Source organism: Mustela putorius, unplaced genomic scaffold, assembly GCF_011764305.1.
Source record: "Mustela putorius furo isolate JIRA1106 unplaced genomic scaffold, ASM1176430v1.1 tig00003863_pilon_pilon_pilon, whole genome shotgun sequence".
In the NCBI taxonomy this organism is placed as follows: Eukaryota; Metazoa; Chordata; class Mammalia; order Carnivora; family Mustelidae; genus Mustela; species Mustela putorius.
The window spans coordinates 27,498,932-27,525,562 of record NW_025422015.1 but is presented as its reverse complement, the minus strand read 5'-3'; the positions used below and the strand labels follow the sequence as shown (position 1 = coordinate 27,525,562).

The window sequence follows — 26,631 nt, the reverse complement described above, 5'->3', positions numbered from 1 at the left end:
CTCTCTACATAAAAAAATTTTTTAAAGAAATATATCAGGCTAAAATATCATAAAAATTTATTTCACTTTCTCTTCACTTTTTAAGGTATCTATTAGACTATTTAAACTTATATATGTGCCTTGTATTTTATTTCTATTTTCCAGTACTGATCTAGATTCACCAGTTGTTGATTTTTTGCTATATTCGCTTTCTCTTCATCTTTCTTCTGAAGCATTTGGGGTTAGTTGCAGGCATCGTAATACTTTACTTTTAAATACTTTATCCTGTATTTCCTAAGGACAAGGAATACAATTATCACATTTAGGTAATTTAAAGGTAATACAATATTATTATTTATTATACAGTTAAAAACTAATGTTTCACTTGTCAAAATAACACTTCTTAGACTTTTAAGATTCTGAAACCATTATTCCGGAATAATTCTGAAACAATTCCCAATTTTTCTTAACAATATTGATCTTTTTGAATCGTGAAAGACAGTTCTTTCAGAACTGAATTTATCAATTCAGATAAATATCTCTTTTGAAAAGAAAAGAACCTTAAATTATGTGTCCTTCTCAGTACATGACGTCAGAATGGCATAATGCTGATGTATCATATTGTCTATCATGGTCAATGTTGTAGGCAGAATAATAGCCCCCACAGGGATGTCCCCCATCCTAATCTCTAGAACACATGAATCTGTTACTTTACATGGCAATAGGAACTTTGCAGATGTAATTAAGGATTCTGAGACACAGGAAAGTTATCCTGGATTGTCTGAGGGGGTCCAAAATCATCACAAGCGTCCGTATAAGTGAAGGAGAGAGGTAGGAGAGTTAGTGTCCCAGTGATGTGGTCTGAAGAAAACTCAACCTACCTTTGTTGGCTTTGAAGAAGGGGAAGAGGACCTTGAGCCGAGGGATTCAGGTGGCCTCTGGAAGCTGAAAAAGGCAAGGAAGCAGATTCTTCACTTGAGCCTCCAGAAAGAAAACAGCCCTCCCAACACCTAGATTTTATCCTAGTAAGACCCAATGCCAGACTTCCGGATTATAGAATTGTAGGATAATACATTTGTGTTGTTTTAAGCCATTGAGTTTGTGCTAATTTTTTTACAGCAGCAGTAGGAAACATATAGTAAATTCAAGCATTTGGTTAAGGTGCCCACCATGCTTTGAGAATATATGAATCTTCTGTTCCTCAGTAAACTTTCACCCACTGACAATCTTTGCTTGAATCAATTATTACCGTGGTAATTGCAAAATGGTGTTTTCATTTTATTTTTCTCTTGAAAATAACTTCCCTTTCTCTTCTTTCTCTTTTTATTCTCTAATTTTGAAATATCAGACTGGACTCATATATTCTTTTTCTGTTTTTATTCAGTGTGTTATAATCCAGCACTGTCATTTTTCTTAATAATTAAATTGTCCCAAATTTGGCCAGAGGAGTCCCTTTAAGTTTGCTCCCATATTCTTTTGATATATTTTTGAGCACTTTACCTTCTGTCCCAAGACGGTTCAGGCACACCCTGTAGTTTATAGACTGGTTTAGAGAGAATTAAGGTCTTTATGCATATCTTTTCTTTTTTAATCTCTTTGTTTTATTTTTACACAAAGAGGGACATACTCTACATACTTTTTCTAACTTCTTAAAATTAATATCTTTTAAAAGAGGGACATTCTTTACATAAAAACTTTTCTCATTACTTTTGATATATCATATATCATATTCCACTATTTAGGTATTTTATTAAAGCAGTTCATATCAGTCATTTAGATTATTTCCAATCTTCTTCTTTTACCAAAGTACTAATATGAATAACTTGGCCCAACATAATTTGGCATTTAGTTTTTACAGATTTGCTCCAATTTCTTATAGAGTGCCGATTTCTGATTTTAAAATGTTGCTATATATTGGAAGAAAAATCATTGTATCCCATTCAAAGTCACTTATAATTTATTGACAAATTTATTTTTCAATTTGATTTCAGTCTGACTCGGCTATTCTTCTGTTCATTAATTTGTTCATTTATTAAACAAATATTTATTCACTAATATATGGCAGGGACTGTATTAGGCACGGACTATGTTAGGCACGAAGGACATCAAGATGAACAAAATGGGATTCCTGACCTTGAAGTTCAGTCTGGTAGGGTTCAAGTAAATAAGGAATTACAGTAGAGTAGTGGATATTAAGAGACATGTAGGACTATACTTTAATAAATATATTTAATAGATTAAAAATGTGCCACTCATCATGCATACTTTACTGATGGGAATGTAAAATGGTACAGCTACTCTGGAAAATAATTTGGCAGTTTCTTATAAAACTAAACATGCACTTATCATCTGACCCATCACTTGTGCTCTTGGGAACTTATCCCAGAGAAATGAAAACTCGTGTTTACACAAAGTCTGTCCACAAATGTTTATAGCAGCTTTTTTTTTATAATAAGCCCAAACTGGAAACCACAAAAATATTCTTCAGTGGGTGAACAGTTAAACTGTGGTACATCCATACCATGGAATACGTATCAAAAAAGGGAACAAACCATCAATCCACATAACAACGTGGGTGGATCCCAAGGGAGTTATGAAAAAAAAATCTAAAAAGTTACATACAGTATGATTCCTTTTATATAGTGTTTTTTAAATTTTAGAGATGAGAAGGGATGAGTGATTTGCAGGAATCAGAGATGTGGTGGAGAGGAAGATGGATGCAATTGTAAGGAAGCAGGTCACGAGAGCTTTGTGGAACTAGAGCAGTCCTGTGTCTTATTGGGATAATCTGTACAGATGATACAATTGCATAAGACACACAAACACAAAAGAGAATATGTAAAACTGATGAAATACAAATAAGCTTGAAAGATCGTACCTGTGTCATTTTTCTGATTTTGATGTTGTACTGGAGTTACCCAAGATGTTACCATGGAGGGACAACTGGAGCTGTGGGAGAGGGGCAAGGGGAAACCTGGGACTTCCATATATTTTTTTTTTCAATTGTGAATCTATAGTTACGTCCTTTGAAAAAAACCCTTTTCAGTTCATTGCACTGTAAATTTCTTTCATCTAATGAATCCAAGGCAACAACTACCAGTTCTTTTTAGGGGTTCATTTCAGAATTTTAAATTATATCTTAGCTGCAGTGTCTTTGTACCAGCTTATTTGACTAAGTTTTCCAGAAAATGTAAAAAAACATGTAATGAATTCTCAAGCTACTGAACAGACTTTCCAGCAGAAATAAAGCGGCAGAAACTCTCCAAGAGCAGATAATTTTTTTTAATGAACTGTGACTTTAAAAAAAGAGCAAATTTGTTGGGCTTGATATAAATAATCAGCCTTTCGTTCTGCATGCTGACAGGCGACCAGACAGCAGTCCATTTCCACAGATGTCATTAGCATTTACTTCCCTTTGGAACTCCTGTGTCTCAACCAGCTCAAGTCAGGCATGTGAAAGGACATGTTTCTCTGCTAGGAAGAGAGGGATAGGTTTAACCATTAAGAGTGAACTTTCTTGGTGCCAGCAGACTAAACTCATCACCCAACACACAAATCTTTTCTCCAATACCTTGAAAGAGAAAACCTCCAAAGGAGTTTCAGTTCTTTCAGTGGTTGAGAGCTCATTGCTTATCCAATGAGGCTTTCATTATGGCAAACTATTAGAGCAGTATTTGCTGATGTTCCTGGAATTCCAGTTCAAGGAAAGGTAACCAGTGAGTGTTGTGCTTAAAAAACAGACACACTCCTGTACCCCTGGGGATAAAAATACATTATATGTTTATTAAGAAAAAAAAAAAAAAACAGACACACTAGGGGCACATCGGTAGCTCAGTTGGTTGAGCTTCTATCTGACTCTTGATTTCACTGAGGTCAAGTGCTCAGGGTCATAAGACTGAGCCCCCACCTTGGCCTCAGCATGGATTCTGCTTAAGATTCTCCCCTCTCCCTCCACTCCTACCCCCATGCCTCAGTGTGGGCATATGCTCTCCCTCCCTTGGGGGGAAAAAAAGACACACTAGCCACACTTCATTACAAAATTATTATTTTTTTGTTTTTCCTTTTTAAATTTAAATTCAATTAATTAACAAATAATGTATTGTTTCAGGGGTACAGCTCTGTGATTCATCAGTCTTATATAATACCCAGTGCTCATTACAATACATACCCTCTCCAGTGTTCATCATCCAGTTACCCGATCCCTCCACGCCTCTCCTTACAAAATGATATTTAGATACATACATAAGAAAAATACTGCACATATTTGCAGTGACAGTTGCTGTTGTTTGTTGATGTTTCTCAAAGCCTCCCCAGACTGGACTGAGCCTGGAGCCTGTGGCAGGGCTTGATCTCACAACCTTGGGATCATGACCTGAGCTGAAATCCAGAATCGGAAGCTAAACTGACTGAGCCACTCAGGCACCCAAAGGATACAACTTTTAAGAAAGAAAACCTTTACTATAATAACGTATAAGAGTCATAGCTAACTTTTCTTGGTCCTATTCTAAGTCTAAGCATCATTCATGGATTACCTCATTTAATCTCTATATCCATCCTATAAAGTTGATACTATTATCTCCTTTTTACAGATAAAGCAACAGAGGTTAAGCAACATATTCTACATCAGCACAGGTAGAGCTATAGTCTGAGATCAGAGCCTGAATTCTTAAGAGACTGCCATGTTCTTAAACAGTACATGTTCTATTGAGGTTCAATCTTTAGTGTACTAAGATTTCTCAAATTATGTTATGTATTCCATCTTATCTCCCAATTAAAATTTTACCTTCTATTTAGAGTGGCACTGCCCAGAATAATTTTTTTTATAATACTGGAGATGATCTATTCTATCTAAAAGAGTAGTCCCTAGCCATTTGTCCCTACTTCAGCATTTGAAGTGTGGCTAGTGTAATGAAAAAACACATTTTTAAGTTAAATTTAAGTGGCCATATGTGGCTAGTGTTGGACAGTACATATCTACTAGGGGATAAGGAAATTATTATTTTTTTCCTCTGGTGTCTCTCTCCAGAAGGACAGGGCTTGGGCCAATCAATAAACGTTAAATTAATGAGAAGGAACTAGTGATGAATCTTTTTTTTTTTAAAAGATTTTCTTTATTCCTTTGACAGAGACAGATCAGAAGTAGGCAGAGAGGAAGGCAGAGAGAGGAGGAAGCAGGCTCCCTGCCAAGCAGAGAGCCCGATACGGACTCGATCCCAGGACCCTGAGATCATGACCTGAGCTGAAGGCAGAGGCTTTAACCCACTGAGCCACCCAGGAACCCTAGTGATGAATCTTTAAGGGTAATTTTTCTCTATGTCTAAGCTGGGGAGCAGAAATCTCTATTATACCAGGATGGATAGTCAATAATTGCCACTCAATGAACATTTCTACAAATGTCCTATAAACTGCATTCTAAGGCAGACTTCTTTATAAACATGTTAGAGTAAGCAACTGCTAAATTCTCATGAAGTGACTTCATTCTGTCCTTATGCATCACATATATACATGAATATTTCTATAATTGGGTTATTCTGCATTTGGGAGGAAATATCATGAATAATAATAGGTATCTTTTGAATATAAACTGTAGCTATCAGAGTCCTCAAAGTGGAGAAGCCATGAGCCACTGTTTTCCTGACTCCTAAGCAGTTCAGCTTCTACCCTGCTCCACATGGAACTCCTCTCAAGAAGACTTAGCGATTTTATCAGATTGTACTCCTACGGAACATGTCTTATCTTAGCCATTAAAAAAAAAAAATGTTAGATTTCAACATCATAAAAGCACTCATCAAACAAGTGTGAGAATGGCTAAGTCTCTCTGGAGATCTCAAACAATGTTCTTTTTGATTCAATAAAATCAGCTCTTTGTATTTTAAGAGTCTAATTTTTCCCTTGAAAATAATTTGCAAATTACTGCAATTGCCTAAAAATATAAACCGGATGTCCAATTTTATATATGTTTAGTTCAGAATTGGACAATTATTCCATACCTTGCAAGACAGTATAACGTGACCACTTGCAACTGAAATGCCCAAGCCCGTAAGCGGCATCAACAACCCAAAGGAGGCCACTATCTAGTGTGCTTTGTGTATGGCCTCTGACATACCAGTGTTATCAGACCAGCTGCAGACTCTGCCTTGACTTTTTTTCCCGTATGTGTAAGGGTAAAACTCAAGGCCAAATCCTCCTAGTCATCTTGCAGTGCTGGTCATGGGACCGAAGAGCAAAGAGCTCCCAAGAAGGGATGGGAAGCTCACCAGCACTGCCCCGTTGCTGATGCAAATCCTCCCAACCAAGGCTCTCTAGGATCTCTGCCAAGACTCGGCCTGGAAAATCCAATAGCTACGTCCCTACTGCTGTACTGATTGCAATTTGGCAGCATCCGGGATGCTGTACCAGGTCGGGAGCGGGAGGGGGGTGGGGAGATGGTGGGCCCCTTTGAGAAACGTAAAGCCGGAAAGGACAGAAGGATGACTTTATTGTGGCCAGCGGTCCCCAAGCTGGACGGAAACTCAAGGCTTTAAAACTCGGAGAGACGCTTTATAACTCCAGCTCTGCTCTCAAAGCTTCACTTTCCGCGAAGAGTGGTGGTCGTGGCGAGCCAGCTGTAGGGGATGCAGCCCGGGGCGAGGTAAGACGACCCTCCTAGACTGCGCCGCCCCGCGTCCGGCCGCCCGGGTAGCAGCGAGCTCCCTCTCGGACGCGTCACAATGGGCCGAGGCCTGCGGAGGCCGCGCGCGCAGCTCTCCGGGGCGGAGCCGCCCGGCCAGGGCCGGGGCTGTGTCGGGGCCGCGGAGGCTGCGGCAGCCGAGGGGTGGCGGGGGTACTCAGCCTTCCAGCTCGGAGGTGGCCGGGGCGGGGAGGATGCCGCAACCCAAGCCGCCGAGCCCCGCCGCGGAGCTTCCTGGCCCCCGCCGCTGCGGAGGGGCGCAGAGCGTGGCGCGGGCCGGGCGGAGCTAGAGGCGGGCGTCTGCACCGCGTCGCGCCACCCGCAGTTCCCCGCCTCCGGCCGGGCCCGCGAGCCTGTCGCGGCCGATGCCCTGACCGCGGGCGCAGCTGCAGGGTTGGCAAGGTGCCGCGCTCGGGGAGAGGACTGAGGAGTCCTGGCGGCGCCCGAGTCCACCAGCTCCGGACGCCGGTCCCCGGGGGCGCGCGCCTCGGCGCTCCTCCCTCCCGCCCCTGCTCCTCCTAGCCGCACGAACCTCCTCCGACCCCTCCTTCCCCCACCCTAGAGGATGCGCTCCCCCGCGCCGAGCTGCAGAGGCCACCGCTCCCAGAAATGCGTGCGCCCGATCCCCTTCTCCCGGACCCGAGGAGTCGGCGCCCCCGCCCTGTAGGTAGGTGGGTGAGGCGGGGACCAGCCCTAGCCGCCGGCCGCAGCTGATGCTGGCGTTGGGGAGAGGCGGGCGGGGGGCCCCGGGGCCAGGACCCACCAAACTTGCCTCCCGCCCAGGCTCGGGAGAGCGCTCGAAGGTGTGCTAATGGCGCTGGGCGCAGACCCGGTGAACCTGACAACCTCTCCTGGAGCTCGGAAGGCCGAGTGGTGGCGAAGGAGAGCTTGACCCTTTCCCCGCCCGCCCAGCTCCCTCCCGGCCCGGTGGGCTGCTTGCGGCGGGCGGGGGTGGGGAGGACCGGAGGGCTAGTGGTTTATTTGGGGGCCGGGGTGGGGGTAGGGAGGAGTACCGTTGGATTTTCAGCTGCTCAGGTAAAAATATGTCACCGTAATGTTTCGACTGAATGAGCAGATGCTTTCTTCCTGTTTTAGCTAAACGTGTAGCCACGCAAAGCGTTATTTTAGCAGTGCGTAGAAGTAGCCGGGGATTTTTGTTCATTTCGGAACCCGCTGTGTGCTGTATACAGTTGGTGATCGCTCAGTCCCTTACAGGCAACGTTTGGTACCAGTTAGGGAAGGCCCTTCGAGAAGTTAAGATTTTTCCGGAGCTACGTGAGGCTGGGGTATTCTGGTGATGCCTACTCGGGAACCTCCTGCTTTCCCTAAAGGGATGTGTTTTTAGAGTGGCAAGTTGGATACAGGTGTCGGGAGTTGAGAATCTGCTGGAAGGATGCACCCAGGCGGCCAGCAGAGGCAGCCTTGGGCACAGCCTAGCGTCCAGCTAGGTGTTACGGTTAGTTTTTTTGAGAAACTGGTTTATGAATTCTTTCTTTTCCCCCAGGTGTGAGTGAAGTTCATACGTCAGGGCTTTGGCAAGATTATCTCTTCACGCGCTTTTTTTTTTTAATTTAATTTTATATTAAGCAAGAAGATTAAGAGTTTTGGAAAGTAGATCGTTGTGAACTCCCAATTTTATATTAATGTATTAAGGTTTAGAGCTTTGGAAAATGAGCTAATGTCATCTCCAGGAGGACAGAATCTTGTTCAGTTCTGTAATCCTCTGCGTCTGATGCATGCTGGGTGCTCATTAGTTATTTGTTGAATAAATTGTGTTCCAGGCTTCATCTAAAGACAGTTTAGGATTACTCTGTATTTGTCCTGCGGCTCTTGAAGTTTAACTGGATTTTTAAAAATTGCCCGTTTTTGGAAAGGGTCAGATTGTCTTTACATTTAAATATGAATTTTGGCATTCTTCGGACCACATGCTTTTTTTAAAAAACATTGTGTTATTAAATGAAGTAATTCTCCTCACCCCCTAATAGAAGTGTATTTCATGTCTCAGCTTGCAGATTTTCTAGTCTGGTAATCAAACATATTTCTATTAAACTCTCAAACACAATTTCAAAAATACAATTCATGTTTACAAGAAAATTCTATTATTCCAGAGGTAACAGTGTTTTGGTTACTAAGTGACATATTAATTCTGTTTAGACTTGAGTTGTAGATGATCTATTTATAATGTATTTTATTACAGGTAAAAGTAAAAGTAAAGCATTAGGGGTGTCCGTGGTTCCTAAATGATTTAGAATGTATGGTATAGATACATATTTTCAACTCTGCAGGCTTTCCTTAGTGTATAAGCATATCAATTTCCAAATTTGACAGTTTGCATGCGTTGGTAGTACAGTGATGAACATAGCTGCCTTCCACATTTCATAATTTGGAAATCAGGGTTTTGGAAGATTCAGTGTCTTTTTGCTGTTAACTTCTATGTTATCTTGGAAGGGTCAAGGATCACTGCATCATTTTTCATTTGCTTTATTTTTGCACTGTGAGATTTCCTGTTTTGATTTTGTTTTTATTTCCCTGTTATGTAAGCTTTATGAATCAGTATTAACCTTTCTCCAGTAACTTTGTGTAACGCAGTTACATGGGAGTGGTCCAGTCTTTTTATTCTCTTCCCTTCTTTACCTTTTTGGTCATTTTATTATTACTGGTTTTTAAGAATTTATTTTTAAGTAATCTCTACACCCCACATGGGGCTTGAATTCACACCCCCCAAGATCAAGTGTTGCATTCTCCATAGGCTGAGCCAGCCAGGTGTCCCTTTTTGTCATTTTAATACCTTGCCACTATCCTCACTATATATTACCCCAAAGAATTATTTTCATAAAAGGACAGCAAGCCATAGTTTATTATTATTGTTTCTCCATCGTACTTAGGCCTTTCCTACATGGTGAGGAGATCACACTTTTATGTAAAAGGTGGTAAGATTGGGGGAACCAACAGTGGGAGGGAACATATGGAAAACATTACAGTTTATTAAAGTGCAGCAAAAGTGCTCCCCCAAATAGAGTTACATTTTATACATCTTACATTTGTGATCAAGAATATTGAGCAGTGGGCGCCTGGGTGGCTGAGTCGTTGGGTGTCTGCCTTTGGCTCAGGTCATGGTTTCAGGGTCCTGTGATCGAGGCCCACATTGGGCTTCCTGTTCAGCGGGAAGCCTGCTTCTTCCTCTCCCACTCCCCCTGCTTGTGTTCCCTCTCTGTGTCTTTCTGTGTCAAATAAATAAATAAAATCTTAAAAAAAAATATTGAGCAGTTAATTCACATTGTTTTACTTGTTCTTTAATATCTCAAAAGAGCCCTCCCCTGTGGTTATAGTAAATTCTTTCTACTTTGTTGCAGATAATAAACATTTGTTCATTTGACAAATAGAAATTGAGTACTTAGGCTGTGCTGACACTCTTGGCCTTGAAACCAGTCAAGTAAGAGCTAGTTTTTAATCTCAGAATGGGAGAGGAATTTTTCTGTGTGTGTCCTTCATCCAAATGCGCAATGCCTCTGTGATTGGATGACTCACTCTCAGGGCCCTGTTGGGTGAGCCCCCAACACCCTGTCTCCATATGCACCACTGGAATGCAATTCTAAGACCAGGTATAGTCTCTCCTCTCTTTCTGTATCTTTCCTAAGGTTTGTTGCCAAAACCTCTATCCCTTCTTTGCTAAATGTTATTTACTGTCCTTTTTTTTTTTTAAAATACCAGCCCATAACTTTTGTTGTTGTTCTTTACATCTGGTGGGATCCACTCAATTTACATATGTTGAAACCAGAATTGTTATAATTGCAGAGAAAGTATGGAAAGGAAAATTTGTATGACCTCGAATTTCAAATATGGAGAGGTGGTGGTTGAAGAATAGTTGTTGTCTACTAATCTCTTCTGAACAGTGGCGTAGAATGCCTTTATTTCTGCACATGCCAGAGAATGTCAGTTGTCAGCTCATAAATTTGATCTGAATCTTAATGGAGAGAAATGATGGTTCTAGAATGTTGGCGGAATAAAGGCCATAAGCTCCACCCATTCCATTCCAGTTCTAGATGTTAGACTGGGAGTCTAGCGAAATTTTCAGAAATGAGTACATTGGTGACCTTGTTTTGCATCTTTTGTAACCCCACCCCACGCCCAATTGTGCACATGTGGAGGGTTCTACTAATAATAGGCGTCACAAGGAACCTGCTGTTAGGTTACTTAAGAGATGTGGTTACCAAGATCATTGTTCCTTTTGCTCTTGTGTGAAGACCCAGGCAAGTTCCGTTTAGCGATAGAGGTCAAAGAAAAGCTTTACTTTACCTGCACAAATGTGGTGTGCCTTTTTTTCACAGTGCAAATCTAGCATCAGCTAATTGATGATATTTCCCTTTCTGATTTGGCAACTAGCAAATGCAGAATCAAATTTGCAACTAGATTTTAATAACCCTATAAAAACCTATGACCTAATACTGATGTTCTAACTTACCTTTGATACTGAGCTTCTGTTCTACTTTGTTTTTCTTTATTCTGATTTTTATCTAATTTTATTTTTCCACTATATTGAATTTATTATTTAAAGCTGACTCATATCCTTTGTGAAACAAGGCAAAACACAATACATAAAACCAAATGAAAACATTTGCAGAATTGATCTCTAGACACATGTTTTTGATTAGCAAGTTTAATCAATTCCATTCAATGTGTTTTGAATAAATGTTGAAGTTTAGTATATTTGAGGTTCTATATCCACATGGAAAACAGTGTTCTTTAGTTTCACAAAACTAAGTTCCACTCACGTGTGTTTGAACTTAGATAGCTGAATGGAAAACAATGTTCCATAGTTTTGCAAAATTAAATTCCATTTATTTTGTAATATTAAATTATATCCACTTACCACCAGTTTAAAAATTGCTCAAATCATTAAGTTTAAGTCAGTTATTTCTGGAATCTATCTTATGTGGCTTGTTAGGCCGAACAGGAGATTCATTCCATATAACTTAATTAAAGTCATTTTTAGCCCCGGGCGTTAGCCTAAACTTGCTTAACACTCACCACACCAAACCTCAAATCTGACCTCTTTCGTATCAGTTATTTATTTGATTCATCTCTGTTTTAATGAATCAGATTTATAGATTCTTGTGTCTCATTTATTTACCATAAAATAGTTGTTAGTTAATTGTTAATAGTTTAGTTAATTGACTAAAATTTCTTCATTCTGGTATTTTGACAGCTACCTGTTAAGTTGGCTGAATGTAACCAGGTATTTACATTTATATGATACCAAGTGCTGTTTGATAACAGAATCACCCAGATCAAAAGAGAGATTGGCGCTTCTTAAGGTTCACTCATGGGTGTGGTACAGGAGACTTTGGGGAAAAGTAATCTGAATTCAAAAGGGAATGTGAAACCTTAGCATCCTTCAAAGAGAGATGTGGCAGATTTTTACACAGAAGCATTTCATTTCAATAACCTCTATGTCTTTTTCAAAATTTATTTTTGTGGCACTTAATACCTTCACGTGATTCAGAAGGTGCAAATGGGTATATAATAAAAGGACTCTCTCGTCCTCTTGCCCCAGTTACGTGCTTCCACTATCCACTGGTGACCAGTGCAGTCTCTTAAGTGGGAATCCTCCGGTGACATTTGATGTATACACAAGCAAATAGGAATATTCGGCCGGTTTGTTACATCTCCCTACTATTTCTCAAAGTCCCTTCTCTCCATTCCCACTGCCCTTGTTTGGTTCCTCAGATGCTTTGGACTGTTGCCTGCATTTTACTTTCTGCCACATCTCAGCTCTCCACTTTGCAGCCAGCCTGCCTTCTCAGCTTTCCTCTGAGGACCATCCTACACGGGAAGGAGTCTGCTGGAGATCTTAGCGGTCTCTGGGGCTCTGAGGAATTCATCTGTTGCCCCCTGTACCTCCCTGTCATGCCCTTGACCCGCATTTTTCTGCACTGCCCCATTACCCCTGCCCCAAATTATGGACCCTTGATAAAAATCTGATAAAAGTTCACGGTCCCATCACACACCACACACCATTTTGCCTGCACGTCCTTGTGTATGGATCGCAAGTTAAGAATCTCTGCTGTCATACAAAACTGCTTGTCACTTCTGGAACATGCATAGCATACGATTTTCCTTCTCCATGCTCTTCCCTCTGCTTGGAATTCTTTGTGCTCCCGTTTTCCTTAGCGAGTCACACCCAGGTCTGGTGTCTTCTCTAGGGGCCATTTTTAGTTGACACTCCATAAACTCACGGAGACTATCCCGTGTAATTTAGTGCCCCAAATCAGTTTCCATACTGGGAATAGGCATTTCTCATATACAACGAAATTGCTTTTATAGTAGAAATTAACTCTGATTTTGAATAACATGCTAAGATTGATTTAAAAAAAAAAAAAAAAAAACCAGAACACCCAGGTTGAAGCTTTTATTTAACCATTCATCCCTCTTCTACTCTTTCCCCCAGTCCCCCAGTAGAATACATGCCTGCATCATTTTCTCTAGCATCCTGCCTTCCCTAATTCTCTCTCAAATGTTGTGTTAACACTCATTCGAAATAACGTTCGTATTTATTATGGCCCTCATCTCGGACAGCGTCTTTGATGCCTCTGCCCTCGGGTTTCCCTCTGCAGTTGGTACACAGAGTGGCAAAAACTTCCAAATAGGGTGCCATTAAACATTGACCCTGACAGATGACATGAACCATCTGGAGAGAATGGTCTATCCTAAGAAGTGACTCCTATACATGCGAATGAGGTATTTTTAATTCCAAGCCAAGTAATCAGGGTGTCCTGTGTGCTCAGTTTTATTGCAGTGTGCCTGGCACGAGGTTGTTCGCTGTTGACTGATTAACAGAGGATTTAGAGAGTAGGACTATAATAGTGTTTGTTCAGCACTGTTCATGTGGAATCTTGACTGGTGGATGATTCTGGTCATTAATCAGGTATGCCTTGTAGAGTAGGAAAAATGCACGAGATGACTTTGTAGGTTTGAGATCCTTCAAGTTCTTTCATTTTCCTGCTGAAATTTGACCTCACTAAGCGAACATCAGATTTACTGATTTGTTTCCTCAGGCATGTTGATCCTAGGGTGTCCTGAGGGGTAGTAAAGAGTATTCTAGCCGTTGGATAAGAACAGTCCCTGCTGTATGATGATATTAAAGCAGTTTTGTGCCATTAGTATGTTGGGAGGGCCTGCTCAGTTGTGGGAGTTAAAACTGAGCCCTTCTCCCAAGGTCCTGGTGATTCCCTCAACATACTGCCTCTCTTTTGGGTCCCACTGAAACAGCTTGTGAGCAGCTCTCTGATATCTCAAATCGTAACACTTTGCAAGTAGTTTCAATTTAAAACACCTTAACTCTTTAAAGAGTATTCTAGTAAGGAATTGTTTTAGTCCATTCAGGCTGCTGTAACAAAATACCATACGCTGGAAGGCTTATACGTGGCAACATTTATTGCTTACAGTTCTGGAGACTTGGACGTTGGAGATCAGGGTGTCAGCATGGTCGAGCCACATGTGGCAAGACCTCTCTCCCAGCTTGTGGACTGCTGACATCTCCTCGTATTCTTACACGGTGGAGGGAGCTAGGGGTCTTTCCAGGACCTGTTTTATGAGGGCACTGATCCCGCTGATGAGGGGGCTGGTCTGACCCCATGACCTAATCATATCCCAAGGGCCCCACCTAATACTATTACCTGGGCATTAGGTTTCCAATGTATGAATTTGGGGGTGGGGGACATAGTCTATAGCAGGAAGAGCAAATTCAGAAAACAGTAACTGCAAATAGCCAAGACAGGAAAACATATTCAACTTCATTGCCCCAAAGAAATGCAGGTTGAAATTAGATTTTAAAAGTCCATAACGGTGCTGGCAAAGTTGAGGTTGGGTCATAGTCCTTTCTCATGAATGGTGAGAGGGTCTGTTGGTATACTTTAGATTGAGAACAGTTCAGGGGCGCCTGGGTGGCTCAGTGGGTTAAGCCTCTGCCTTCAGCTCAGGTCATGATCCCAGGGTCCTGGGATCGAGTCCTGCATTGGGTTCTCTGCCCAGCAGGGAGCCTGCTTCTCCTCATCTCTCTTCTGTCTGTCTCTGTGCCTATTTGTGATCTCTCTCTCTGTCAAATAAATAAATAAAATCTTAAAAAAAAAAAAAGTTTACCATAATGATAATTGTAAGCAAGATATTGTAATACCACAGAAAGACTAGATTAAAGCAATAGATTGAGAACAGTTCAGCTAGTTAAATTTTTTGGCACCAGTGGTTCTAAGAGTACATCCTAAGCGAATCAGGAATGAGGCTCAATTTCAGCAGACACCAATTTCAGCAATCAGCATAGTGTCTGGGGGGTTGCGGGGAGGGGGCATGTGGAATGGTCAGGGGTTATGAGGAGGGATACAGGAGCGAGTTTTCTGGCTTGGAACCCTCTCCCACCATTTACCAGCTATGTGAACTTAGGCAAGTTAATTTCTCCTTGATTTTCTCATCTATAAAATGAAGAGAATATCATGTACCTCCCACATGGTATTGAGAATTAGATGGATTAATATATGTTAAGTCCTGTCACAGAGTAAGCAACTGCAGTAATTATAATCAAGGGCGATAGTTGGAGAATTTGAGACAAATCCAACAGTGGAGTCATTTTTAAGTGATAGTATATAGTTTACCAAAACATATGCACAAAAGGATCCTAATTTGATTTTAAAATGCACCTGCGTGGAAGAAAAGACAGGAAAGTGACAAAATAGTAGAGCTTTTTCCTCACTGATGGGATCATAGGCAATTTCTATTTTTCACATTTATATTATCCATATATATTATAATGATACTTGTTAGAAACTACTAAAATTAAGGTGTCCTAGGATTCTTATATTCTCAACTTTTCTTTACCAAATGCATATTCATTTTGACATATTTTACTTTCTCTTCCTCCTTTCAAAGCTACTAATATTTTCACTTCCCCAACATTTTCACCCACGTGCCATCTGCTTCATATTTTCTTGCATGTCGCTTGCTTGTTTTGGGTATAGATTAGCCCCAAGGCTAGTTCTTCAAGAATAAGTAGACCAAATAAAATGATTGATGACATTCTGGTGGTGGCGGCTTTCTCATGGAAGCTTAAGCAAGAAAATGCAGCTCAGGTTGTGTATTGTCTCCACATTGCAGGCACTCCTCCCTATCTCCCACTGCCCACCTGAATGAACTTGGCGCCCCAGTACCCCTTTCACACACTTGCTTTTTGACTGCCCCCTTTATCTGACATTTCCTTGCTCATTTCTTCCTTTAAACCCAACATTCTGCATAATGTTGATGCTTAATTCCATGAACACTTCCCAGGACATCTACTCTACTCCTAATTTTAGTTATTTTGTCACTTAACTCTTTGTACCACAAATTAAACATTTGCTGCTTTATGGCTTAGTTGTTCTTACAGTAAGCTGATAGGACTGTGTTTTATATTACTCTGTGGCTTTCAGTTTTCAGTTTTCTAGCAGTGTTAGTCACATATATACACATGGGACACAGGAAGATTGGGTGTTGTTGGGTTGACAGTGTTCTTAAGACATGATTTATGAGTTTTCTGTTCCATCTTTCCTTTGTCCAATCTTCTCCTTACTTTCTGAAAATCAGAATGTTACCTCATTTGGTTCTCTGAGTCTTATAAATATTTACCTGAAGTTTTGATAATAGATTTTCATTCTTAAAGCCTAAAAACTAAAGAGCTCAATTGCAGAGAACACCATGATTAGCATGGGGCATCATGAGCAATCAGTTAGAAAGCCTTACAAGATGGGGACCTGGGTGGCTCAGTTGGTTAGGCATCTGCCTTCAGCTCTGGTCCTGATCCCCCTCTTCCCTGCTCTGCAGGGAGTCTGCTTCTCCATTTCCCCGCCCCCTATCCCTCATGAATAAATAAGTAAATAAAATCTTTAACAACAACAAAACCAAAATGGTATAAGATATGTTAGATATAATATTACAAGCTCTAACTAAGATATGCCTAAGTAAGCACAGGAAACCTGGCAGCATGAGGTGGTTAGACTGAAATCGCCCAAGAATGATAAAAGTAGCATAAAACGTGGGGATGCAGCATTCTCAGGATATTTCAAAACCCTTTTTATGTTAAGTGTTTTCCTTGATAATCAGGTCAGTTCTTTGTCCCCCTATTCAAATAAGCTATGCTTAAGTTATCTCCTAGGTACAAATGTTAATTAACTGGGGGTGGGGGCCTTTAGTCTAATACTCAAAAAATTTTACCAGTGTTCTCAATTACTTGCTCACGTTTCTTTAAGTTACAAGAGGAAGTGGCAGAATAGCTCTGGTGGGAAAGTAGCATTTTCCATGCAGTATTCTTTTGGAACAGGGCTAGTGTATACAATTTAAAATAAGTGAGTTAGTTTCTTAGGACTGCCCTGACAATGCAGCCCAAACTGGGTAGCTGAAAACAAGAGAGATTCATTGTGTTGTGTTTCTGGAGACAGTCTAAAATCCAGGTGTTGGTGGAGACATGACCTCAGTGAAACTTCAGAGAAATCCTCCCTTGCCTCTTCTGGCTTCTGGAGATTTGCTGGCTGTCCTTGACATCCTTGGCTTGCAACTGCATCACCCTAATCTCTGGTTCTTTTGTCCCCTGGTGTTCTCCCTGTGTATCTCTGGCTTCATATGGCCATCTTCTTCTTCTTCTTTATTTTTTTTTTTTTTAAGATTTTATTTATTTATTTGACAGAGATCACAAGTAGGCAGAGAAGCAGGCAGAGAGAGAGAGGAGGAAGCAAGCTCCTTGCTGAGCAGAGAGCCCGATGCGGGGCTCTATCTCAGGACCCTGGGATCATGACCTGAGCCGAAGGTAGAGGCTTTAACCCACTGAGCCACCCAGGTGCCACTTTATGGCCGCCTTCTTAAGAAGGACACCAGTCTTACTGGATTAGAGGCCCACCATACTCCAGTATGACTTCATCTTAACTAATTGTATCTGCAGGTACCCCTTTTCCAAATAAGGTCATGTTATGTGGTACTGTGGCTACAACTTAAACGTTTTGGGGGGCGGGGTAACACAGTTCACCTCATAACAAAAAGTAATATCAAAGTCTATAGGTGTATATACCAAGATGTGCAGAAGTTACCCTTGGTGTCAGATGATGCCTTCTTAACGGCTTGACTTCAATAGCCACACTCATTGGTGAATGACAACTGCAAGGAGGGGAAGCTTTCCTGGCTATTTGTGTTAATTGGCTGCTTCTGTCTCTGGGCTTTGGTATTCCACGCCTTGGTAGAGTTCTTCTAGACAGTAGTATGTACTAACTATGTGGCTTTGGTCTTCCTGGTAAAAATCCACAAAGTAATTTGCGGATCAGGATATTTCTAAGGATGTTTTGGGTTTTCTGTTGTGATAACGCTGCATAACAGCTTCCAAATCTTAGTGGCTTAGAACCACAATTATTTATTTCACGTTCATAAATCGGCAGACTGACTGTGGCTTGGCTGCTCTCGGTTGGGTTTGGCAGGGGTGAGCTGGCCTCCAAAGTAAGGTAGGAGTGCAGCTCTGTTCCACACATCTTGAAGGGGCTGAAGAAGGGAAAATTGGTACCTGGAGCATTTCCTTCTGAAGGAGAGCGACCTTTGCCAAGCCTGTTAGAGCCTCAAGTTGAATTAGGTACAGTGTTAGCTCTCAGTCTGTTAGTAAAAACAAGCCACTTGGCCAGGTGGGTGGAGATGCACCCTCTGCATAGTCGTGCAGAGCACCACAAGGTGGCATAGCGGAGAGTGTGGATGTATATTTTTCTCACAGGGAGCAGGTGGATCATTGAGAACAACAGTCCAGTCTGCTAGAGGGCAATTTTCCTTGTGAATTCTACAAGAACTTTTATGTGAAGCAACTTAATAAACCTTCAGAAGAAAATGTATTAAGCCACAGACTTGGTTTCTTAACCCAGTCTCTTGGAAAATTATAGTTGAAGCCACATACATTTTTTTTTTTCTTCCAAGTAGAGGTCATGGTACTTCACAAAACTGATTTAATTTCATGTTGGGGAGATTTCCTGCCCCTTAGACACTTTTCATTATGCCTTCTTCCTGAAACCATACTTGTGTATTCAGCGCATTTTCGATTATACTGACCAAAGCACCACGTGACCCTCTCCGTCGTCTTTGAGACGTCAGCGGCGGAAGCCGGTAGATAGACTCACGGTCCTCTTGAGCATGCTCTGATGGGGAACATTTTCATTAAGGGTAAAACTGTTTCTGGTTTACAGATATGATTGTTATTCTTGTAGCACCGTTGAAATAGAACCATGAATGGTGGTTTTCAATGTGGTCCTACTTCAGGCACCTTTCCTAAGAACACTGGCGCATGTGACCTGGCCCTTTTCTTTCCACTAATGCTTCTCTGTGCGTAAACACAGTTTACCAGTCATTAATTTTTATCATACCTATTTTTGTCTGATTGTTTTATTTATGTTAATTTTGTCTCGTCAAAAAAATCAAAGTTTTGGGCGCCTGGGTGGCTCAGTGGATTAGGTCTCTCTGCCTTCGGCTTGGGTCATGATCTCAGGATCCTGGGATCGAGCCCCGAATCAGGCTCTCTGCTCAGCAAGGAGCCTGCTTCCCCCTCTCTCTCTGCCTGGTCTCTGCCTACTTGTGATCTTTCTCTTTGTCAAGTGAATAGATAAAATCTTAAAAAAAAAAAAATCAAAGTTCTTAGTGTCTATTGAGTCCTTTTTTGTATTCATAAGTTTTAGATAAATGGTACAGCTGTACAGGAATAAAAGAAGTTTTTGGTAAATGCTTACTGAATTGAAGAGATTACATATATATATGTGACAAAGCACTGTTTTGAAGTAAATATAAATTATTTATTGCCTCCTTAATCTCCAAGGAAATAAATATACTGAAAGTACATTAAGAAGAGTAATAATTCAATTGTTTTTTAGTTTGCATTTTTACAAGTATGTGCATATGCTGGTGTATTTTGAAAATGCATTCAACTGCAGATACTATCCATAAGAGAATGAAGAAGTGTGTCACCCTTTCTGTAGTGAAATAGTTTACCTGGTAGAGTGAACTTGTATGTCTTTTGATAGTTCAAAAGATGCTCAAATCGAATTGTCGAAAACTAGTGTTTGAAGCCCATAAACTGTATGTTCTTTGTAAAGGCATTCCACTTATGACATCTTTTATCTATTAAATTTTACTGGTTTTGTTTGCATCAGTTCCCTCTACTTCAGATCTAGCAAATAGGCACCTTCCACGTAATTGCTAATAATAACAGCAATAAATGAGTAGTAGTAACCACAGCTCACAGTGATTTCTGTCCTAAAATCAAAGGAGCTGGGGCATGGAAGACCACAGCCCCTACAGTAGTGACAGCATTTGCCAGTGATTCAAGTTGGCAACTATTCTCTGCAAGGCCTTGGGGAACGAACTTTGGTTCTGTACCAGTAGAGAGACGCCACAAGAGTGTGGAGCTTATTCCTTTGGGGCCAAGTCCAGAAGAGGTCTGGAAAAAAAACAAAAAACAAAACCAAAAACCCCCCGAAAGGCCCAAGTTCCAAGGATTTTAGCAATGGGTCTGATAATATTGAAAGGAAGTCCAAGAGTAATTGAGGATGAATTTTTGTTCCCATGTCACCTGTTCCTTTCTTGATGCTCTGTGGTGTCTACCACATTTAGATTCGTCTTTGAGATCATCTGGGGGATCTGGCAGTGCTAGAGCAGTAGGGATGCCCCCAGAAACCACTTCTGTGGATGATGCAGGCAGCAGATTTTCCCCCACTCTTGAGAAAGACAATCATATGCATGTAGCAGACGCCCAATAAATAGTGATTGATGGTGAGAAAGAGGAAGTTTTCTCTGTGTGTAAGAAATGGGTTTGGCAGAGTAGACTCTGTTCTGTTTTCATTGCCTCTAGTAACTTTCTATATGACTTTCTGCATATTTTGCACTGGTAGAAACTGTGCAAAATAGAACTCCTATGTATTGAGAGAATGTATGAAGTACATTAAAAGCCTCTCATAGAATTTTTATAGAATCACGGTTTTTAGTTTTAGAAAGGACCTATGATTTCAGTCCCTAGGAAAAAAGGATCTTGTAACTTAAAGAGGGGCGTTTGGGTGGCTCTGTTAAGCATCTACTTTCCACTTAGGTCATGATAACCAGGGTCCTGGGATCAAGCCCTTCATTGGGCTTACTGCTGGGGTGGGGTGGGGGAGCATGCTTCTCCCTCTCCCCCTTCCCCTGCTTGTGTTCCTGTTCTCACTCTCTGTCAAATTAATAAATAAAATCTTTTAAAAAATCAGTAAAGAAATGTTATTATATGAGACTGACGTGCTACCTACTGTGCTAAGGAGGCACCTAGAAATGTTATTTTAAAAAAGAATAACTTCTACTTTCTGATTCTCTGTCTTTACTAAATTCCACTTTATGATTCTCTGTCTTTACTAACTTTCAGTGGAAAAATAATTGGATCGGCAGATTACATTTCATAACAGAACCAAATGAAAGATCAACTGCTAAGAAATATTTCTTATTCAAAGTTATGTCATTACTTCTGTCCTTAAGACTTAAGAGGTAATCCATTTAGTTTAGTGAATTAAGGGAGTGTGCTTTCCAGTTAGCTCTTTAAGTCTAATTCGGTGTAGTAAATATTTATTGAATGCATAGACATGTTCACTGCAGTGCTTTTATTAATGAACAGTAGTGACTAGCGTGAACACAGCTCAGGATTTACATCCTAAAAGACAACTGGCCAGAAAGCTGGGTGTTCACACTCTTGTTCTTTTTACTGGTGGGTAAGTGCAGGAAGAACCAGGCAGCTAAAGCAAAAAGTCTGTGTAGAGATCTAGCCTAGCATTAGAGGCTATTACTGGTGGGTTTGCCTTTGGAATCCGGTAAAGCTCATTATTCTGGCTCTCACTCTGTGGCTCTTTGACCTTGATTAAGTTCTTTAACCTTTCTGAACTTCAGATTCTTTATCTGGAAAGGATTAAGAACATTAACTCTCATACACTCCTAAAGATTAAACAGTGTAACTGCATTGAACAAAAAACCTTGCTGCCTGTGGTTAATGTTCAGTAAATGTTTAACTTTTGCAATTGGTGTCATCTTTATGGTTGCCGGAGCTGCCTAGCTTCAGTTAGTTTCCTATACAATTGTTCTGTTTGGGACAAATTTGAATCTAGCTCTTCTGGTGGTGTTTGTGAATATTTGAACATTTGGGCTCGCTGGATAGAGTTTTCTGTTCCATGGAGCACTAGACTCTAATAGACACCTTTGGGACACATTTAGTCTCTTATAATAGACCTTTGCAGATAAGGACGTCGAGGACCAGAAAAACTGAGTAAATTGCCCAAAGTTACGTACTTCAGAGCCGCCGGAGTCTGGATGTTAACCAGGCTCGTCCTGTTCAGTGGTGCTGCAGTGCCCTGATAGAGTGGGTCAGAGAGGTCAGATGAAGCATGAGCATCTTGGAAACAGAACTTCTCGTGCGGAGTTTCTAAAATCTCAGCTAGGAAGTAATTTTTGAAATTAAACATTTTTAATTTAAAAATTTAAGTATTCATTTCCCTACAGACCTTCACTTTCCTCTGTAATAGTAGCTCTCCATGAGTTTAGTATCCATCTCCCCCCCGCCCTGCCCCGCAGCACCCCTTCTTCCCCTGACCGGGATGCAGTTTGTTTCCCAGGGTTATCTGAGGGGGCGGGGCACTACTGGCGTTTAGTTGAGGGGGAGGCAGAAGTGTCCTGTCAAATGCTCTGTAATGAGCGGGGCAGTTCTAGGCAACAGGGAATTGTCTCTTACACTCAGGTGTTTTATATCTTCTGTAGGGCCCATGTGACTGTTTATTGGGACATTCTCAAGAAAAGAGAATAGCTTTAAGTTACCATGTTTAGAAATGCCCAGTTCTTCTTCATAGCACTAGTTCTTTTTTTTTTTTTTTAAGATTTTACTTATTTATTTGACAGAGAGATCACAAGTAGGCAGAGAGGCAGGCAGAGAGAGAGAGAGGAGGAAGCAGGCTCCCCGCTGAGCAGAGAGCCCGATGCGGGACTCCATCCCAGGACCCTGAGATCATGACCTGAGCTGAAGGCAGCAGCTTAACCCACTGAGCCACCCAGGCGCCCTATAGCACTAGTTCTTATTCTAATGTTCTCTGTACCCCAACCCCCCCAATACCCACTCTCCCTATCCCCCCTCATCTTGGGTTTTTGGTCTTTAAGATTTTATTTATTTATTTAACAGAGAGATACATATCGTGAGAAGGAACACAAGCAGGGGGAGTGGGAGAGGGAGAAGCAGGTTTCCCACTGAGCAACGAGCCCAACGCAGCGCTTGATCCCAGAACCCTGGGATCATGACCCAAGTTGAAGGCAGACACTTAATGACTGAGCCACCCAGGCGCCCCTCACCTCAGCTTTTTCGTTCGCTTGTACTTCTCATTTGTAATGAAATCGTTTCTGATCCCACCTCTCCTATAGCTAAACTTGCCCTATAGAAACAGGTGTAAGTGTCTGAGTATTTCATTATGTCTTTCAGTGATTGAGTGCCCAAGAATTTGCTTATTGAAATAGCTGTTATAAATGACTTTCCTTGGGGGCATTGTATTGCTTTCGTAAAATTTGGTGTATAAGTAGGTTATATTAGCTATGAACTTCATTTCAATATCATAATGGGCATATTGTGAAATACCTATTTATTTAGAGGAGGGGTGTTGATTTTGATAAGGTAGAGAACTGTGCATCTATAGCTCAGTCACTTTTGGAGATGAAGAAGCCGCCCTATCCTGAGGTGGCTGTTTGCGTCTGTCTGTAAACCAGTTCTTCCTTACGTTGAACCAAAACCCCCTCTCCCTACAATCTAATGCCTGGTCCCAGGTATTCCCCCTCAGAGGTGTACTGGTACAAGCCTAAATCCATGACCAGGTAGGATCTTTCAGACATTTGAATATAGATGTCAATTCACTCCAACTCTTTGTAGGCGAACCCTGACCAGCTCCTTTGACTCTTAGTCTTGCAGCTTAGTTTCATGTCACTTAACCACCCTGGTTGCTCCACATGCCTTCTAGTTCTCCTATAGTGGAAGAGTAGAGTGAAATGCAGTCATCGTGATATATTCTAATCCTCAAGAAGAGTGGCACACACATATTCTTCTTTATTCTGGGTTGATTAAGAGGTTTTTTTTGTTTGCCTTTTTTTTTTTTGTTTGCCTCCGTTTTTGGAAGGCAGGTCGGTGGAATGTCACTACTGGGTACATGGAGTTTACCGTCACCTAAGAGGGCAGGTCATACTCGCTGTGCTACTGCTGAGCCGGCTCTCTCATTCCTTAGCTCCTCACCCAGATGTACAACCTTAGGTTCATATGGGGTGAATTCCACCTTCCTACAGACAGCTGACATCTGTCTGAATCCAAATGCTGTTATCTGGGATGTTACTGATCCCTCTTCCAAAAGTCTAATAAGGAGGTCCCTGTTGTCATTCAAGTTGGTGGTAAATTTACTGATGAACAAATACTGCATTAAGCTATTAGCGTCCTCCCTCCAGGCTGAAGATGGAGGTCAGCTCCGGGCTCTGGGTTAGGTCAGTCAGTTGGTCAGCTCAAACCTCTTCGTACAGGGGTTCAGTGCTTTTCTTTATCCATGTAATCATCGAAGCATCCACCCATGTCCAGCCCACATTTCTCCATCTTATCCACAAGCAGATCAAGAGAAACTTACCAAATGCCTTGAAGTACAGTTACATTGTATTTTACTTCCATTTCCTTAATGTATGAGAATAATAGCTATGTCCAAGAGGGAAATTAGGTCAATGTAATTTGAGTAAGCCACCATTCCCTGAACTTCCTCCCCTCCACCAGCCCTGCACTCCAGCCACCCCAGACCACTCAGGATTCTCTGGGACCACACAGTCCCCGACCTGGCTCACCCGGCCTCCGTCTGCCTAGTGAGCCGAGCCTCACTAGGGCTTCCTTGCTCCTCCTTCATAGCCCAGCTCTGCTCCTTCATAGCCCAGCCCTGGCTTCGTCTGCGGAGGTTCCTTGACTCTCCTTCCCTTCTTAGCAGTTAGTTGCTTCCCTCTGTGCTCTGCAACGTCAGGGTACTTGCCACCTGCTGTACCAGCTGATGGGTTTAACTTGCCTGTTCCACCTGAGTTTCTTGCCCTGTGAATGTTGGTGTTCATCTTTTATCTCCAGCAGAGTACTTGGTCCAAGATAAGATAAGACCCCTTTAAGAAGGAGTCTGCCTGTTTGTTATTGTTCCACTGAATGGTTAGTTTTCTGTAAACAATCTCCACCCCAGGTTTCACTGCATCTTCTTCAAGTCCTGGCCAACCTGCCTGTTGTGATCATTTCTAAAGTTTTGCTGGGAATCTGTGTGATCTGCAGTGTGTGATTTACACAATTTCTTTCTAACTTTTGAAAATTAAAATGTATTTGTCCATTGTCATGCTGCTGGCACTTTCCACATCTTCGATAATTCCTGACCCTACTAATGACTTTTTAGAAATCTCATCTGCACATTCTCTTCTTAGATGAAACATATAAAATGATCTGTCTAGCCTAGAGATGGGTCTTAATTTAAAGTATCTAGGAGCTTTGGGTATCTGGATGCTAAGTCAGTTAGGCATCTGCCTTTGGCTCAGGTCATGATCCAGGGTCCTAGGATCAAGTCCTGCATCAGGCTCCCTGCTCTGGAAGTCCACTTCTCCCTTTACCTCTCCCTACTGCTTGTGTGCTCTCTCTTTCTCATCCTCTCTCCCATGCTCTCTCTATCTCTGTCAAATAAATAAAATCTTAAAATACCTAGGAGCTTTGATGAAATCTCTCTACTTCTTTTTTTCTTTTTAAGTGAACTCTGTGCCCAATGTGGGGCTTGAACTTGGACCCCAAGACTGAGAGTTGCATGCTCTACGGATAGCCAGCCAAGCACCCCTCTTTATACTTGTCTTAAATCAAACTCACATTGGTTTAATTCTTTTCAGCTAATTCCAGTTCCTTAAGTGAAGAAGAGTGCCACAAGAGCTGATGAGTTCTCCGTTCATGTTGCTATCCACTGGCTTTGCACCATTTTCCCAAGTAGCCGAGACCATTGGCCTGTCCTTGATCATCACCTTGATTCAGACGTAACTTTTTGGCTCTTGGTTCTGTTCTACCTTCTGTTTTCTGTTGTTTTGGTTTTGTGACACACATTTGTCTACTTGGGGGCATTATCCCCTGGTTGCTCCGCTTACATGTTTGTGGCAGCCTTTCCTATCTGTTGCTATGTCTATCTTCCCAGGTTTCTTGTTAAAGAAAGTATTCAAATTCAGACCTTGGTTAATGCTGAAATTTAAATATCCTTCCTTTGTTTAGACGACTGGGGCTTTGAGAAACACCGAACATCTCTTCTATTTCTGTAGAAGTAGAAGTATTCTTTTCTTTTCCTCCTCTGTCTTTTATTGATGAAATTATAAAAGCCACACAGTCTTTGTTTCCTGAGTCGAAAACTTCTACCAATGACACAAATCACTTGTTCTTGCGAAAACAGGCTAGGCATAGAAAAGTACAGTTTGGTCTGTCCCCTGAGGGGCCAAACATAGTGTGACCAAGCCTCAAAGCATGTTTTCGTCATTATTTCATGTGTATAATAGGAAACATGTTGTGGGGAAAACAGCTGATGGACATCATAGGTACACTGGTGTTTTTCTAGTTCAGACTGGTTATACCTGAACATGCAAGGAACGACAGGGTGTTAGATTCGGAGCCAGAAAGCCACCCTGGGCTACACGGGTCCACACTGGTTTGATGTACTCCAGGAGTCTCCTGTCGCTCAGTGCTTAAATTCTTTTTGAGTGGCGCCATGGTCTCAAACAGGGAATACTTTGCAGGTAATAACAGCAAATATTTTGTCTTCAACACAGCGCTTACAAGGTAAGGATTTTGTAGGTGCCCTTTTTATTTGCATAATGAAAGGATTTGGGGTTGAAATTGACCATCCTGATTTCAGATCACAAAAAGAACTATTTAGATAGAA

The 26,631-nt window shown here is 41.5% G+C and overlaps 1 protein-coding gene across 8 annotated transcripts in view; it reads left to right on the top strand.

The window, feature by feature from the left end:
• NCOA7 (nuclear receptor coactivator 7) overlaps positions 1-26,631 on the top strand; it is a 160,318-nt gene that overhangs the window by 1,719 nt on the left and 131,968 nt on the right. For 5 of the 8 annotated variants that reach the window (XR_006602357.1, XR_006602358.1, XM_045066396.1 and 2 more), the window contains exon 1: positions 6,762-7,316. The exons of 1 other annotated variant lie outside the window; for it this stretch is intronic. The gene's annotated coding sequence lies outside the window, so the exon portion shown is untranslated. Of the gene's footprint in view, positions 1-6,206; positions 6,611-6,761; positions 7,317-26,631 lie in introns of those variants that run through there. 2 more of the 8 variants (XM_004740134.3, XM_004740132.3) reach the window with 2 other exon arrangements.